This window comes from Chrysemys picta, chromosome 1 (genome assembly GCF_011386835.1).
Source record: "Chrysemys picta bellii isolate R12L10 chromosome 1, ASM1138683v2, whole genome shotgun sequence".
Lineage (NCBI taxonomy): Eukaryota > Metazoa > Chordata > Testudines > Emydidae > Chrysemys > Chrysemys picta.
This window is the reverse complement of record NC_088791.1, coordinates 278,935,891-278,949,864: the sequence shown is the minus strand read 5'-3', so window position 1 is coordinate 278,949,864 and position 13,974 is coordinate 278,935,891. Positions and strand designations below refer to the sequence as shown.

Sequence of the window (13,974 nt, the reverse complement as noted above, 5' to 3'; positions counted from 1 at the left end):
TTAAAATAGCTTTAAAAAGCTGTTTTTCTAAGTAAGGTGAAATATGAAGGAAGACTGACTGCTGGAATTTGGCTACATACTTCTATTATTATTAGTGTATATCAAACTTGCTGTTGATAGTGAAAAGAATTAGTTAAAAATATAGACACATATTGTGCCGCTTTGTAAAATGCTGACACATGGAGGCCTTAGTTAATCATTAAAAAAAAAAAGATGCAATTCAGGGATAAACAAGTGAAAAGACATTTTGGAAACAGCAATTGTATCACATCTTTTCAAAACACTAGAAGAGGGAAGTGAGTGTCTCTCTTCTTTTTTTTTTTTTTTTTTAAATCTACAACTAATATTTTTACTGAAATTCAGTCCAATGCCACCATACCCACTCTGGGAAGGCCTGGATCCATATGTAAATTTCACTATGCAGGACTGTTTCCTTAATTGGAGTGATTTCAAACACCCCAGAACATTAGGGAAGTTTAGATTCAAATACAATTTTAGATGTAATAATTGAAATTTAGCTTTATTTCTAAGGCCTCAATAATGTAATTTTTCACCTGTTTAGCTGCCTTAATACAAGAGTCACCACATTGGTCACTCTTGTGATTTTTGGTCATGTAACATTGTGCATAAAATGAAGGGAAAGTTGTTCAACAACCAAAATATAGGGACCTATTCTGATCTTGCTTACACCAGTGTAAATCAAGAGCAACTGTATTAAAATCAGTGGACTAACACTGAAATAAATTGGGATTAAAATAAAATCTAGATAGCCTTTCTGCTATCTAAGTACAGGAATTTCACTATTTTTTGTAAGTATAATAGTTACAAAAAGAAAATGGCTTGACATTTAGATACTCTGACATTTTCTATCGATATTAATAGGACTATAAAATTGTCATTCTGGGTGCCATTTACCAATGAAGTGATACTTATTAATTACAAATGTTATGTCATTTGTTTTTAGATATAAAAGGTTATGGATTCCTTTATTTCTCACTTTGATGAAATCTAAATCAGTACAGAAGCAAAACCTTTGAAAAATAAAATATGAACTTTAAATAAGATTATAACCCCCCCAGGGCTTGTACATGAGTAAAAGTGCTGCCATTCAAAGAATTAAGAATACATTTTCTACATACAACAGTTCTGCATTTGCAGATATGAACTCTGCCTAAATATACCCTGAAAGCATGTAAAGGTAAAAATATTAAATTCAGCGATATAAAAAGTTTGACTCTTGTGGTCAACTGAATGCATTGAAGGAGCTTTCCTACAGAACAAGGATGTAAATGTTTAATGAGCCCATTTTAAATGGAGAATTATTTGACAAGATGCATTTAGTCAATTTTGTCAATCCATTTTGAAGCACTTGGAAGAGAGGAAGGTGATCAGGAACAGTCAACCAAGGATTCACCAAAGGCAAGTCATGCCTGACCAACCTGACTGCCTCTATGATGAGATAAACTGGCTCTGTGGATATGGGGAAAGTGGTGGATGTGATATATCTTGACTCTAGCAAAGCTTTCTATATGGTCTTCCACAGTATTCTTGCCAGCAAGTTAAAAAAAGTATGGATTGGATGAATGGACAATAAGTTGGATAGAAACCTGGCTAGATTGTCGGGGGGATAAATACCAGGGAGGGAGAGGAATTATTTCAGCTCAGTACTAATGTGGACACGAGAACGAATGGATATAAACTGGCCGTGGGGAAGTTTAGGCTTGAAATTAGACGAAGGTTTCTAACCATCAGAGGGGTGAAATTTTGGAACAGCCTTCCGAGGGAAACAGTGGGGGCGAAAGACCTCTCTGGCTTTAAGATTAAGCTAGATAAGTTTATGGAGGGAATGGTTTGATGGGATAACGTGATTTTAGTCAATTAATCAACAGCGTGCCATCGCTGGTAAATAGTATCAATGGTCAATGAGGGTCTGGCTAGAGAATCTTGCCTGCATGCTCGGGGTTCTACTGATCGCCATATTTGGGGTCGGGAAGGAATTTTCCTCCAGGGTAGATTGGCAGAGGCCCTGAGGTTTTTCGCCTTTCTCCGCAGCATGGGGCAGGGGTCGCTAGCTGGAGGATTCTCTGCGACTTGAAGTCTTTAAATCACAGGATTTGGGGACTTCAACAGCTGAGTCAAGGGAAAGGGGGTGGGTCAGCTTTTGTGGCCTGCATCATGCGGGAGGTCAGACTAGGTGATCATAATGGTCCCTTCTGACCTTAAAGTCTATGAGTCTATGAGGCTCAACGGGTAGTGATCAGTGGCTCAATGTCTCATTGGCAACCGGTATCAAGCGGAATGTCCCAGTGGTCGGTCCCGGGGTCGGTTTTGTTCAAGATATTTATCAATGATCTGGATGATGGGATTAATTGCACCTTCAGCAAGTTCACAGATGAGACTAAACTGGGGGGAGAGGTAGATATGTTGGAGGGTAGGGTCCAGAGTGACCTAGACAAATTGGAGGATTGGGCCAAAAGAAATCTGATGAGGTTCAACAAGGACAAGTGCAGAGTCCTGCACTTAGGAAGGAAGAATCTCATGCACCGCTACAGAATGGGGACCGACTGGCTAAGAAGCAGTTCTGCAGAAAAGTACCTGGGGATTATAGTGGAAGAGAAGCTGGATATGAGTCAGCAGTGTGCCCTCATTGCCAAGAAGGCCAATGGCATATTGGGCTGTATTAGTAGGAGCATTTCCAGCAGATCTAGGGAAGTGATTATTCCCCTCTATTCAAAACTGCTGAGGCCACACCTGGAGTATTCCATCCAGTTTTGGTTCCCCACTACGGAAGAGATGTGGACAAATTGGAGGGAGTCCAGCGGAGGACAACAAAAATGATCAGGGGACTGAGACACATGACTTACGAGGAAAGGCTGAGGGAACTGAGGTTATTTAATATGCAGAAGAGAAGAGTGAGGGGGGATTTGATAGCAGCCTGCAACTATCTGAAGGGGGGTTCTAAAGAGGATAGAGCTCGGCTGTTCTCAGTGGTGGCAGATGACAGAACAGGAAGCAATGGTCTCAAGTTGCAATGGGGGAGGTGTAGGTTGGATATTAGGAAACACTATTTAACTAGGAGGGTGATGAAGCACTGGAATGGGTTACCTAGGGTGGTGGTGGAATCTCCATCCTTAAAGGTTTTTAAGGCCCGGCTTGACAAAGCCTAGGCTGGGATTATTTAGTTGGTGTTGGTCCTGCTTTGAGCAGGGGATTGGACTAGATGACCTCCTGAGGTCTCTTCCAACCCTAATATTCTATGATTCTAAGATAAACTGAGAATAAGTTTTGTACTGCAAAAATGACACTGTTTAAAAGTGAACACCCAGAATGCTTAATTGTGCTTCTGTAATAAAGATATAACCTCAGAAACCATAAAACAATACTTCCCAAACCTCCATTTTTTTCTCCTTTCCTTTGAAATAGCATTTCCTCCCCACAAAAAATTCTTCTCTGATAACAGTTCGAAGCAGTAGGCAAATAGGAAACCATTTTGTTCTCACATCTGCACTGTGAATCTTCAGTACAGTACATGCTTGGTGTTTCTGTCTCATTTCCATTCGAAGAGCCACCTATTTAGGGAAAACACAAGAGTGTGGATCTCACAGTAGATTTTTTTCCCCATAGTTTTGAAAAATGCTCTAACACCATTTACAGTAGAAAACATGGTTATTCATTAAACTGGATTTTCTGAAATGAAGGGTGGGTATACTTATGGGGTTCAGATTAAGTTCACAATTTACAAATCAATGATGCTGGAGTGATTTATTCTCCTTTCACGCCAGGCTATTTCTTCAGATTTAATACTGGAAATACAAAATATACAGAGAAAGATTTAGGGTCTAACTAGCTCTGCTTTGGATTATGATAATCAGGGTTGAAAGCAAATGTGCCTTTCTCTCTAATACAGTTGTTGCTGTAACTTATAACTCAACATGGGTAATTGCTTACATTAGTATTTTCTAACACATTAGCTCTGAGAAAATGAAAGAAAACATTTACCCACATTTACTAATGCTATCAAGTTCTCCCCCCTAATATCTTAGCACATAGATCACACAGTTTGTTATGTCAGGAGTCTTAGATCACACAGTTTGTTATGTCAGGAGACTTTGGCTGTCATTGCCTATTGTGCTAACTTTCCAGACGACAGTAATAATCTTACAAAGGAATTGTAAATTTAACTTGAAATTTAATTTGAAGTAATACAAACAATGGATATGTCAAGTCTTTTATGCTCTTTGTCATGAGCAGGGGGTTGGACTAGATGACCTCTTGAGGTCCCTTCCAACTCTGATATTCTATGATTCTATGCCAGTGAATAATTGGTATACACTTTTTGTTGTCATTGTTTGTAAGCAAAATTTTGGATAAACGGACTAGGAAGCAGCAGAAGAAAAGTCCTAGTACTGGCAATCCAGAGACCCTTTCTGGTCCTTTGTGTTTTTCCTTGATGAATCCACATCAATTCAATTGGAACCCGATTGAAAGTCCATTGAAGTCAATGGAAAGAATCCTATTGACTTCAGCAGACTTTGGATAGGGCCCTCGAAGTCTAAAAACAGAAAAAGGGGGCTTTTCAATCCTTTTCTTTCTTCCTTTGAATTATGCATGGGTAAAAGTAAATTTCATCTGCTTCATTGAAATGTATTCTGCATAGTGATATGTCAGACAGAATGATTTCACCAGAATAGTGATAACATTATACAGTGCCATGCTCATGGGATTATGCTATTGTTTCAGATTTAATTACCAAATTATCACACATTTCCCAAGCTTATGTTCATAAATTGAATCTATTGTCAATCATTTTACTGCTTCTGAATAGCAGAAAGGTGTCTATTGCTGGCATACACTGCTGGACTCATTCTTCTGCATTGCGGGCACCAGGATTGCAGAAGCTATGTCTCTACTTGCACAAACCACTGAGAAATATACTGCTGTTGTTTGTCATCTGCGAGCAGACACGTTTGAAAAATGCTTTTGTTCGATCGTTTTTAGTGTGAGAAATAGTCTTTACAAATGATGGAGGGCTAGGTCGAGGAAAGAATTATCTTTATCATAGTATTTCTAGAAGACAAGGGATTTTTATTCACATCCCAATGAACACATACAGCAGTTAAATTATGCAGTTTTTAAATTAGTAATGACAAAACTTGGCTGAATATTTTAATCTTTTATAGGGCTTTTTCACATTTTATTAGGAAATGTTTTATTCTCTATTTAAAGTTCTTAAGGTCCTCTGGGTTAAGATAGGGAAAATTAAACAATCCTATAAGCACAGCCCTTGGCCCGCGCTGCTTCCAGCAGCTCCCATTGGCCTGGAGCAGCGAACAGCGGCCAGTGGGAGCCACGATTGGCTGGACCTGCGGACGCGGCAGGTAAACAAACTGGCCTGGCCCGCCAGGGGCTTTCCCTAAACAAGCAGCATCCCAAGTTTGGGAAACGCTGCTATAAGGTGTTTTCACTTTAATGTAACAGGAAGAATAATGAAAATCCGGGGCTGGATCAAGCCATCCATGGAGGGCCCACCATACATGGATCTCTCCTCCTCTATATGGAAAGAGGGCTGGCAAAGAGATGAGGTTATTCCATGTAAGGAAAAAAGCTGGAGCCAGGTGAGGTCAGGGAGGGTTACTATTGTCTCCCCTCTTGTCCACAGAACATAACTGGAAAAGGCAGTAGAGCCCCAGGATGTATGTTACATTTTCTATTGACCTCCCCTGTACATCTGTGAGTCCCGGGTCAGCTGCTGTCAGGAGAGTTCCCTGGCAGCATGGCTTGATTGGACCCATACAGTTAGGGGGTAGACAGGACTGAAAGTGAGACGGTACGGGCTGGTACGGCATACCAGTAAGAAGCCAATACCGGCCCATACGCAGCCCATGTTAAAGCGCTGCCGCGGCAGTGCTTTAAGTAGAATCCTTAAAGTGCTACCGTGGCAAAGGACCCTCCTTAATGCGCTGCCATGGAAGCGTTTTAACATTGCGGTCCCTCCCCCCCGCCCCCGTTGGTGGCCCTGCCAGTAGGGACCCTACCAGTAGGGCCGCCAACAAGGGAGGCAAAAGGGGCAATGATGTTAAAGTGCTGCTGCTTTTGCCCCCCGAGCCGCCGACTGGTGGGGGCAAAAGGGGCAACTGGCCTGGGGCCGGCGATTTAAAAGGGCCCGGCGCTCCCGGCTGCCGCCACTGCTAACGCAGCAGCAACCAGAACCCCAGGCCCTTTTAAATCACTGCCGGAATCCTGGGCGGTGGGGGCTAGGCAGCGTGGATAGGCTGGCTGGGGGAGGCTGACCCCCCAGCCCTGCTCCTTCCACTTGAGGCCCCGCCCCTTCCAGGGGCCAGAGCCAGCCCCCGTACTGTGGTGACGACGCAGGAAAGGAAACAGAACGCCAGGTCTGTGGTAGCCGAAAAGCCCCTCTACCTCCAGGAACTTTTCCTGGGGCTTTTATTCTTTACTTACTTTGTTTACAACACTTCTTAGTGGTTACATTCCTGCGCATAAAAAGGCCAGGCAGTATACATGCACATAAGATAACAAACCCATCTCTTGAGCGCGTGAATGCCAGCTGCGAGGAAACAATCAAATCAGCCAAATAAGTTTCCCAAACATAGGCGCTAGAACAAGGTCACTCCTGCCTCATTGCCAAGGGAACAGTTTGCCGTTCTTCAAGGCTTGTGATTAGGGAGCAACACATTCCTACATCCCCCCCTATTTTATTATATATGCGGTGTTTAGACAAAGCACCTTCGCAGGGTAGCATACACAATGTCACTAGATTGGGTATACATTAAACAAAACAGCAAAGCAAAACGCCAATCCCATAAGGCTTGACCAGTTGCCAAACACCCCCCATGGGGTTTGTAAGTAAAACAATTAACTACTTTGGCACAAGTATTATTAGCATAATTTGCTACAAAGGGGGTATAAAGCTGTACCTAATCAATACTCTATTATTGCAAATTGAATGGTTTGCAAACAGGAACAAGACAGGTACTTAACAAACTTTGCATTTATACCTTTCATTACAAAAATAATGAGGGACAGCTGCATTTTGTTATACATAGGCCATCTTGATATCTTAATTCCTTACTTGTTTTGACTCTTGCCAACATACAATATTTTCTAGACCTTATCTACACAAGGTCTTCTACACCTTATCTATACAAGGTCACAATAACTTCTCACACAGTACTTTCTCACCCGCCTCACACAATCCTCGCTTCTACAAATCTCGTGTTATCAGGGTTACAGTTAGCCTGACTCTTGCTAACAAACTGTCATGCATAGCAGTTCTTTTCTGACAGTTCTTTCTCTGCTTCCACGACCCCCCCCCCCCTTTTGTACTTCTAGTACAACAAACATTCTTAAATCTCTATTTGCATTAAGCCCTGGACTTCAAATTCTACATCAGATGCTTCAATCTTAGGGGTTCTGATTGGATGTAATGACAATGCATGATTAGCATAAACATGAAAGGTATTACTATTATTACGTCTTTTACAACAATGATAACATAATCCTAAGCTAACTAATAGCAACACAAGCAATAACATTCCCATAGCAATAATATAATGGGGCTGTTGTACAATCTTAATCATAAAGCACAATACATCCTACTTAGTACATAAAATGGATACTCTATAAGCTGTCTGGAAAGCATACTTTTCAACTTAATATATATTTTAAAGCATGTGAATTTGCCCTTGTACTTCAGAGATTTTCTGAATCTCTGGTAACAGTGAAAACAAATTCTGAAATCTATCAGGTACTAAACTAGTCCAATTAAAGGGTAATTTCCCAGATGTCTTGGTAAATTACCCAATCCCACATGCATCCTCCCTATGGACCCGGCAGGATTCGGTATGTGGGAGCCCACACCCCCTCAACCGGTCCATATGCTTGGAAGGAGCATTGAGAACGTCCGCACTTCCACCCAGAAAGTCTCCAAGTATGTCTCCATGGCCACAGATCAGATGGTACTCCTGATGTGTCTGTAAGGGCAGTGGGCCAAGCCTGATGCTCTAGATCATTTCAAATGGCCATTAGCTAGTCATTCCGGAAATCCTGAATGTCTGAACATGCTAGATCCCACTGCAATGCCTTCCCAGCCTCAGTGATATTCAATACCATCTCTGTTAGCAACTTCTGGGTTATTGAACTAAGGGCGGAGATAACATGTAACTCACCAACTCCAGCCTGTATCGGGGTTTTCGTTTAATGGTTCACTAATTGGGTGACTAAATAACAATAAGGGCCTCTCTCATTTAACACAGTGCAAATTCCAGGAACATTCGCTATAGAGCCCATCAATTGCAATTATTAATTCTTGGGGTTCGCTGGTCACTAAAGTGTGAAGGCCTTGGCCATTGGTTTTATCAAATATATAGCATTGTCTGTATTTGGATGTGTTACAGGGGTAATAGTGTGATGGAGGAGATGGCAGGGGCAATAGCAACAAGGTGCTTTTGGCACTTATCATTTAAAATCTAATTAGGGGGGGCAATACATACTGAAGGACTTATCCAAAACACAGGGCGCAGCCTGTAGAATAAACCTTAAAATCTAATCAATACCACGTTCCCAAGAATGGGTTCCACAAGTTTCTTCCTGCTAGTGTATAATTCTTTGTTTCTTCACCAGGGTCAGTTCTTAATGGCTCTTGTAGTCAGGAATTCCTGGACTTTGTGGTTTCAATGAAGCGAGTATTCCTTCTTCTCTTCTCTTGAAACAGTGTGGTTTAGCATCATACAGGGGAAAGGTTACTAGCACATCACCCTGTAATGGTTTTGCTTCTTCTAGAAAAATCCAGAGGCACAGTAGGTCTGTCAGTGGACAAGGGAGAGGTTACTAGCACTTCACCTTGTTCTCCTTCCCTGCTGTCCAGGAGGCACAGCAGAGCTAGCAGGAGAAATAGGCTGATTAGCAGCTGGAGAATCCTTTCCAGGTGGAGGGGTCTTTTTGCAGTGAGAAGCATGGGTCCAGGTGGGCAGTCCTTGGCACTTCACAGCAGTGTTGGTGGTTAACAGGACTTGGAAAGGGCCTTTCCAGTGTGGAGCCAAAGCAGTCTTTCGTTGATGGACTTTACATAGACTCAGTTTCCTTGTTTCAATAAATGGCAGGGCTGCTAGGGTCTTTGGGTAGCACTTCTTTTATCTGTGAAAAAAAAACCTAACACATTTCATTAGTGCCTGGCAGTGTTTTGCAGATCTCAGTTGCTGGGGCACATTCAGGCCCCCCCTTTTCGTGGCTGTCAGCCAGGTCTTATCTTTGGACTGAGCTTGCTAGCTATTTTTTCCTCAGTTAACTCATTCCGTGCTTTTTCCTCTTCTCCCTTTCTCGGCTTCTTTTAACCTACAAAGGAAACTTTCACTCTTCACTTATACACTTTTTTCCAACAATGAACGCATACACATTGCCATTATACAGTACATTAGTCTTATTATTCAATGTATGCCATGTACACTCTTCCAGTAAAATAACTTTATTACAGAGCTTTGGAGCAACAAACCGGGACAAGCACACCCACTTTTGAGGAGTCCACTTGGTACAACCTCTGGTGTCCAATCGCTTTCCTCCCTCCCCAGCCCTCTGGCTAGAAATCTGAGGTAGCCAGAAGGATCCCATGGGCAATATGGGGAGTGGGTTAACCTTCCATGTCCTTGTTTCCAAAGACTGTTGGTATGCAAATTTTAACAACAATTTTTCAATTAAAAAATCTGGCCAATGAAGTTTCTTTTTCTTACTTAAGCAAATATATCAGACTTTAGTATATCACATTTTCCTGATTTATCCAAACACTTTGTATTCCAAGTTGAATAAAACAAGTATCTGCTTTTTGATTTAACCCTTCTATTTAAATTTGAGCTAGACTGTCCTATGAAAATATTAAATCCAACAATTCTGGCCACAAGACAAACATCACAAGACAGGACAAAGAACACAAAAATAATTCCTATTGTACCAGTAAATGCATGGTACATCGAATGCTATTCAGCTGGCATCCGTTTTCTCTGATGATCTGAAAGACAAAAGAACCGAGGTCTACCCCTTCTGGGCAGTCAGTCATTACTTAAAATATTTACTTTATTACACATACTCTTGTTGATTTTAGGCAAAACAGAGGAATTACCACATATTTCCTTGTATTTGTTTCATATGCAGCCCAGGTTTCAGTGGCTACTACCTTATTAGTTAGAAAATTGCATTAATACAGATGCTTTCTGGCTTGCTTCCAGATCCAAAGCTATCCACGGCTTAAAGATTCTTACTTAAAAAGGGACACAATTAACTTTCCCGGACTTTTGATTGCCTTTTACTTCTAACTCCTGCTTTCAAACACACAGTGATCTGAACAAGACAACACAACCTATATTGGTAGGTTTGCATTTCTTATACCTCTACTACAATATATACTGCACATGTTCTCCACAATTCAATTTCCACAACACTAGCCACATCAATTTCTACACAAGGTGTAACTATTTCTTTTTGAACACCGGGTAAAGGCCATTTACTTAACATATAATTCAAAGAGCTATCCTTAGAGGGTTTTACCAGAGAGTGTCTCCTTATCCTATTAGGACTCACCTTATCGGAGCACGAACCCCAGGGGCTGCGGTGAAGCAGAGAAAAGGGGCGAAACACCCCGTTGGCGCCGTTCCCAGTTCGCCGCAGCCAGGAGAGTCCCGGCGGAGTCACCAGAAACTGTTACCGAAATATCGGGTCCACCTAGCTGAGAGCCAATAACAGCCAGACAGGGATAAGGAGGAGTTGCTTTATTCTGCAGAATAAAGGAGAGCTTTGCACCTTGGTACAAAAACTCTGTCTCATACACATTTTACCATTCCAATTATCATCCTGGGGATTTGAAATCCCCATGCCTATAATTACTTACTCCTTTCCTTCCTCTATGCCCTCAAAGTTTCCAACCTGTTTTCCAGTCAAGAAGCCATACCGACCCACAGTCCGGATACCAGGGGCACTGGCGATCTATTTCCCTTAGGGGGTCCTCAATATGAGCGACCGGGACAACGATGCATGATCGCTGCCGTGTAATCTTGAACTCTCTTGTGTGCTCCTTCTGGGCACTGGAAAGTTCGCCCCCCATACTCACGAATAAGGGGCGGCAAACAGCCGCGGGCGCGCTCGGCATATCCAGCCGGTGAGTAGGGGGTTATCACGTCGGGGTCACCAGCTGTGGTGACGACGCAGGAAAGGAAACAGAACGCCAGGTCTGTGGTAGCCGAAAAGCCCCTCTACCTCCAGGAACTTTTCCTGGGGCTTTTATTCTTTACTTACTTTGTTTACAACACTTCTTAGTGGTTACATTCCTGCGCATAAAAAGGCCAGGCAGTATACATGCACATAAGATAACAAACCCATCTCTTGAGCGCGTGAATGCCAGCTGCGAGGAAACAATCAAATCAGCCAAATAAGTTTCCCAAACATAGGCGCTAGAACAAGGTCACCCCTGCCCCATTGCCAAGGGAACAGTTTGCCGTTCTTCAAGGCTTGTGATTAGGGAGCAACACATTCCTACACCGTACCGGTAAGAATTTAATATTACTTTCACCCCTGGGAGTAGATGACTGCCAGGGGCTAGAGTTGGTAAGAGATCCAGGGTCTCTAGGGGCCCATGGGATCTCCCGTATTTTGGAGTAGCTCCCGTGGCTTCACCCTGTGGTGTAACCTCCATGAGAGAGTCTTTGTGGAGGGTGGAGAGGGGCTGGCCATGAGTTACAGTGTTAGCGTTTTCTCACAAGAAACTGTAAAAGCATTAGAGGAGCTTTTCAAGGGTATTAGGCTGATGATGTGCACTGAGTTCTGGTAAGCAATTTTGCAGCACAGCTTTCTCTTTTTCATTGCCTCACTATTTTTGTAGTTGTGACATTGGCTTCTGCACTTTTGGTTCAAGACTCATAAGGCTATTTATTGTCAAGCCTGCATGATACTATGTGATATCATCTAATCTTTTTAAGTTACTACCTAATTCTAGTTAAACTTTTTGAAGTTAGACATCAATGGGATAGCATCTGACTTGAAACTGAACTCATGAATGAAATTATGAGCTGTGATTTAGCTGCTAGTGTTAATTCTGAAAGGTTGCACTTACAGAACTCCCAGATTTAAGGAAAGGAAATGTTGTACTGTTCCTTCAGATCGAAGATTCTATAGTTTGATCTTGTAGTAAAATTATAGGTCCTTGTCTGAGACAGCCTTCATTGAATGAGATCTATTTGAATGTATTTATTTCAGGACTTCACGAAGCAAATCTACTCTACCATCATATTTGGATGTGCTAACACACAGGTGTGAAGCATTGCATTTATTATAGATCTGACTTAAAATACTTTTTTTAAAGGAATACTAAGCTGTAAGGGCAAAATTTTGTCATCAAAAGCTCAAATGAAATTCCTTGTGAAGCAATATGAGGCAGAGTTCAGTCCCCAGCATTTTTATATGTGATGTTTCATTTTTGACCAGCCATACTAAAGAACCAGCCTCTGTAGATTTGCTGTTGCTGGCAATGCTAATAAGAATAAAAGATATGATTATTGGAGAGATTTGAATTTGAGGAAAGAGAATTTGAGGAAAGCTGCTAAAATATCCTGCAACACAGTTGAGACCAAAAAATCACCAAACACATAACCTTCAAAATAATTTTGGATAAAATGGGACTTTGAACTGCCTTAGCTTTTGGTTTCAAAATAGCAAAATCTGGGTGAATTTTTTTTTGGAAAACTTGTTATACATTATTTCAACCAACCCCACTCTCTATCACCTCCATACATTTGTAATAGCTTAGTCTTTTACAATAAATCCAGAGGTCTTTAGTTAGTTGTTACTCATTTTTCACTTGGTTCTTCATCTGGCAAATTCCAATTTACCTGTGTTCCTATCTCCTCAGTAGGCAGCCCTTCCAAGGCAGGCAGCACACAAATATCATTACCTATTACACTTAGCACTGTCTCCCAGTGCCAGCTACTATATTCATTATATATGGAGTGGTCTTTACAAACCATTTTAAATAGAACCAGTCTCTTCTCCCTTTGTGACTTTATACCACTCTATGTATAGCCCAAAATCATATATGCTTCTTTTGTTGCCTTGTCACATTGCAAGCTAATATAAAAATTACTGTCCACTATCACCCATAGTTTTTTTACACCACTACTGCATTCCTACTTCATCCTTTGAATATCTGTGTTTTGGTCTATTCCCTGCAGATGTTAGTTTTTATGTTTCCAGGTTGAATCTCCTTTCATTTTTACTGGCCCATTCTAACCTCCTGGTCATTGTTTATTTTTTCCTCTGTCCTCTACCTGTGTTTGAGATACCTCCCAGTTTAGAATAATTTTTAATTGCATGTAATGGTCCATTTTTTCTCTCTTCTAGAGCATTAATAAAGCTGCTAATTTAGCACCACATACCCCAATCTTGATATATTCCTTGTTTTCATTATCCTTTTTTTATGGTTCCTCAGATAGTTTTCAATCTATTTGACAGTGTTGATCTCTAAGGCAATTTGAATTAATTTTTCAAATAATATTTGACAAGACTATTATCAGATGCTTTTGTAAAGAGTAACAGGAGTACTTGTGGCACCTTAGAGACTAACAAATTTATTAGAGCATAAGCTTTCGTGGACTACAGCCCACTTCTTTGGATGCATATAGAATGGAACATATATTGAGGAGATATATATACACACATACAGAGAGCATAAACAGGTGGGAGTTGTCTTACCAACTCAGAGAGGCCAATTAATTAAGAGAAAAAAAAACCTTTTGAAGTGATAATCAAGCTAGCCCAGTACAGACAGTTTGATAAGAAGTGTGAGAATACTTACAAGGGGAGATAGATTCAATGTTTGTAATGGCTCAGCCATTCCCAGTCCTTATTCAAACCGGAGTTGATTGTGTCTAGTTTGCATATCAATTCTAGCTCAGCAGTCTCTCGTTGGAGTCTGTTTTT

At 41.3% G+C, this 13,974-nt stretch overlaps 2 long non-coding RNA genes across 2 annotated transcripts in view; one reads left to right on the top strand and one right to left on the bottom strand.

The window, feature by feature from the left end:
- Nucleotides 1–6,395: 6,395 nt before the first annotated feature.
- LOC135980847 (uncharacterized) lies at nucleotides 6,396–11,002 on the bottom strand. Its single transcript, XR_010597747.1, has 2 exons — nucleotides 10,895–11,002; nucleotides 6,396–9,153 (listed from the first exon to the last, which is right to left on the bottom strand). It is a non-coding gene; the product is annotated as an uncharacterized LOC135980847 (long non-coding RNA).
- A 429-nt stretch (nucleotides 11,003–11,431) lies between these two features.
- LOC135980846 (uncharacterized) overlaps nucleotides 11,432–13,974 on the top strand; it is an 80,055-nt gene continuing 77,512 nt past the window's right edge. The window contains exon 1 of the long non-coding RNA XR_010597746.1: nucleotides 11,432–11,548. This is a non-coding gene — a long non-coding RNA (uncharacterized LOC135980846). The remainder of the gene's footprint in view (nucleotides 11,549–13,974) is intronic.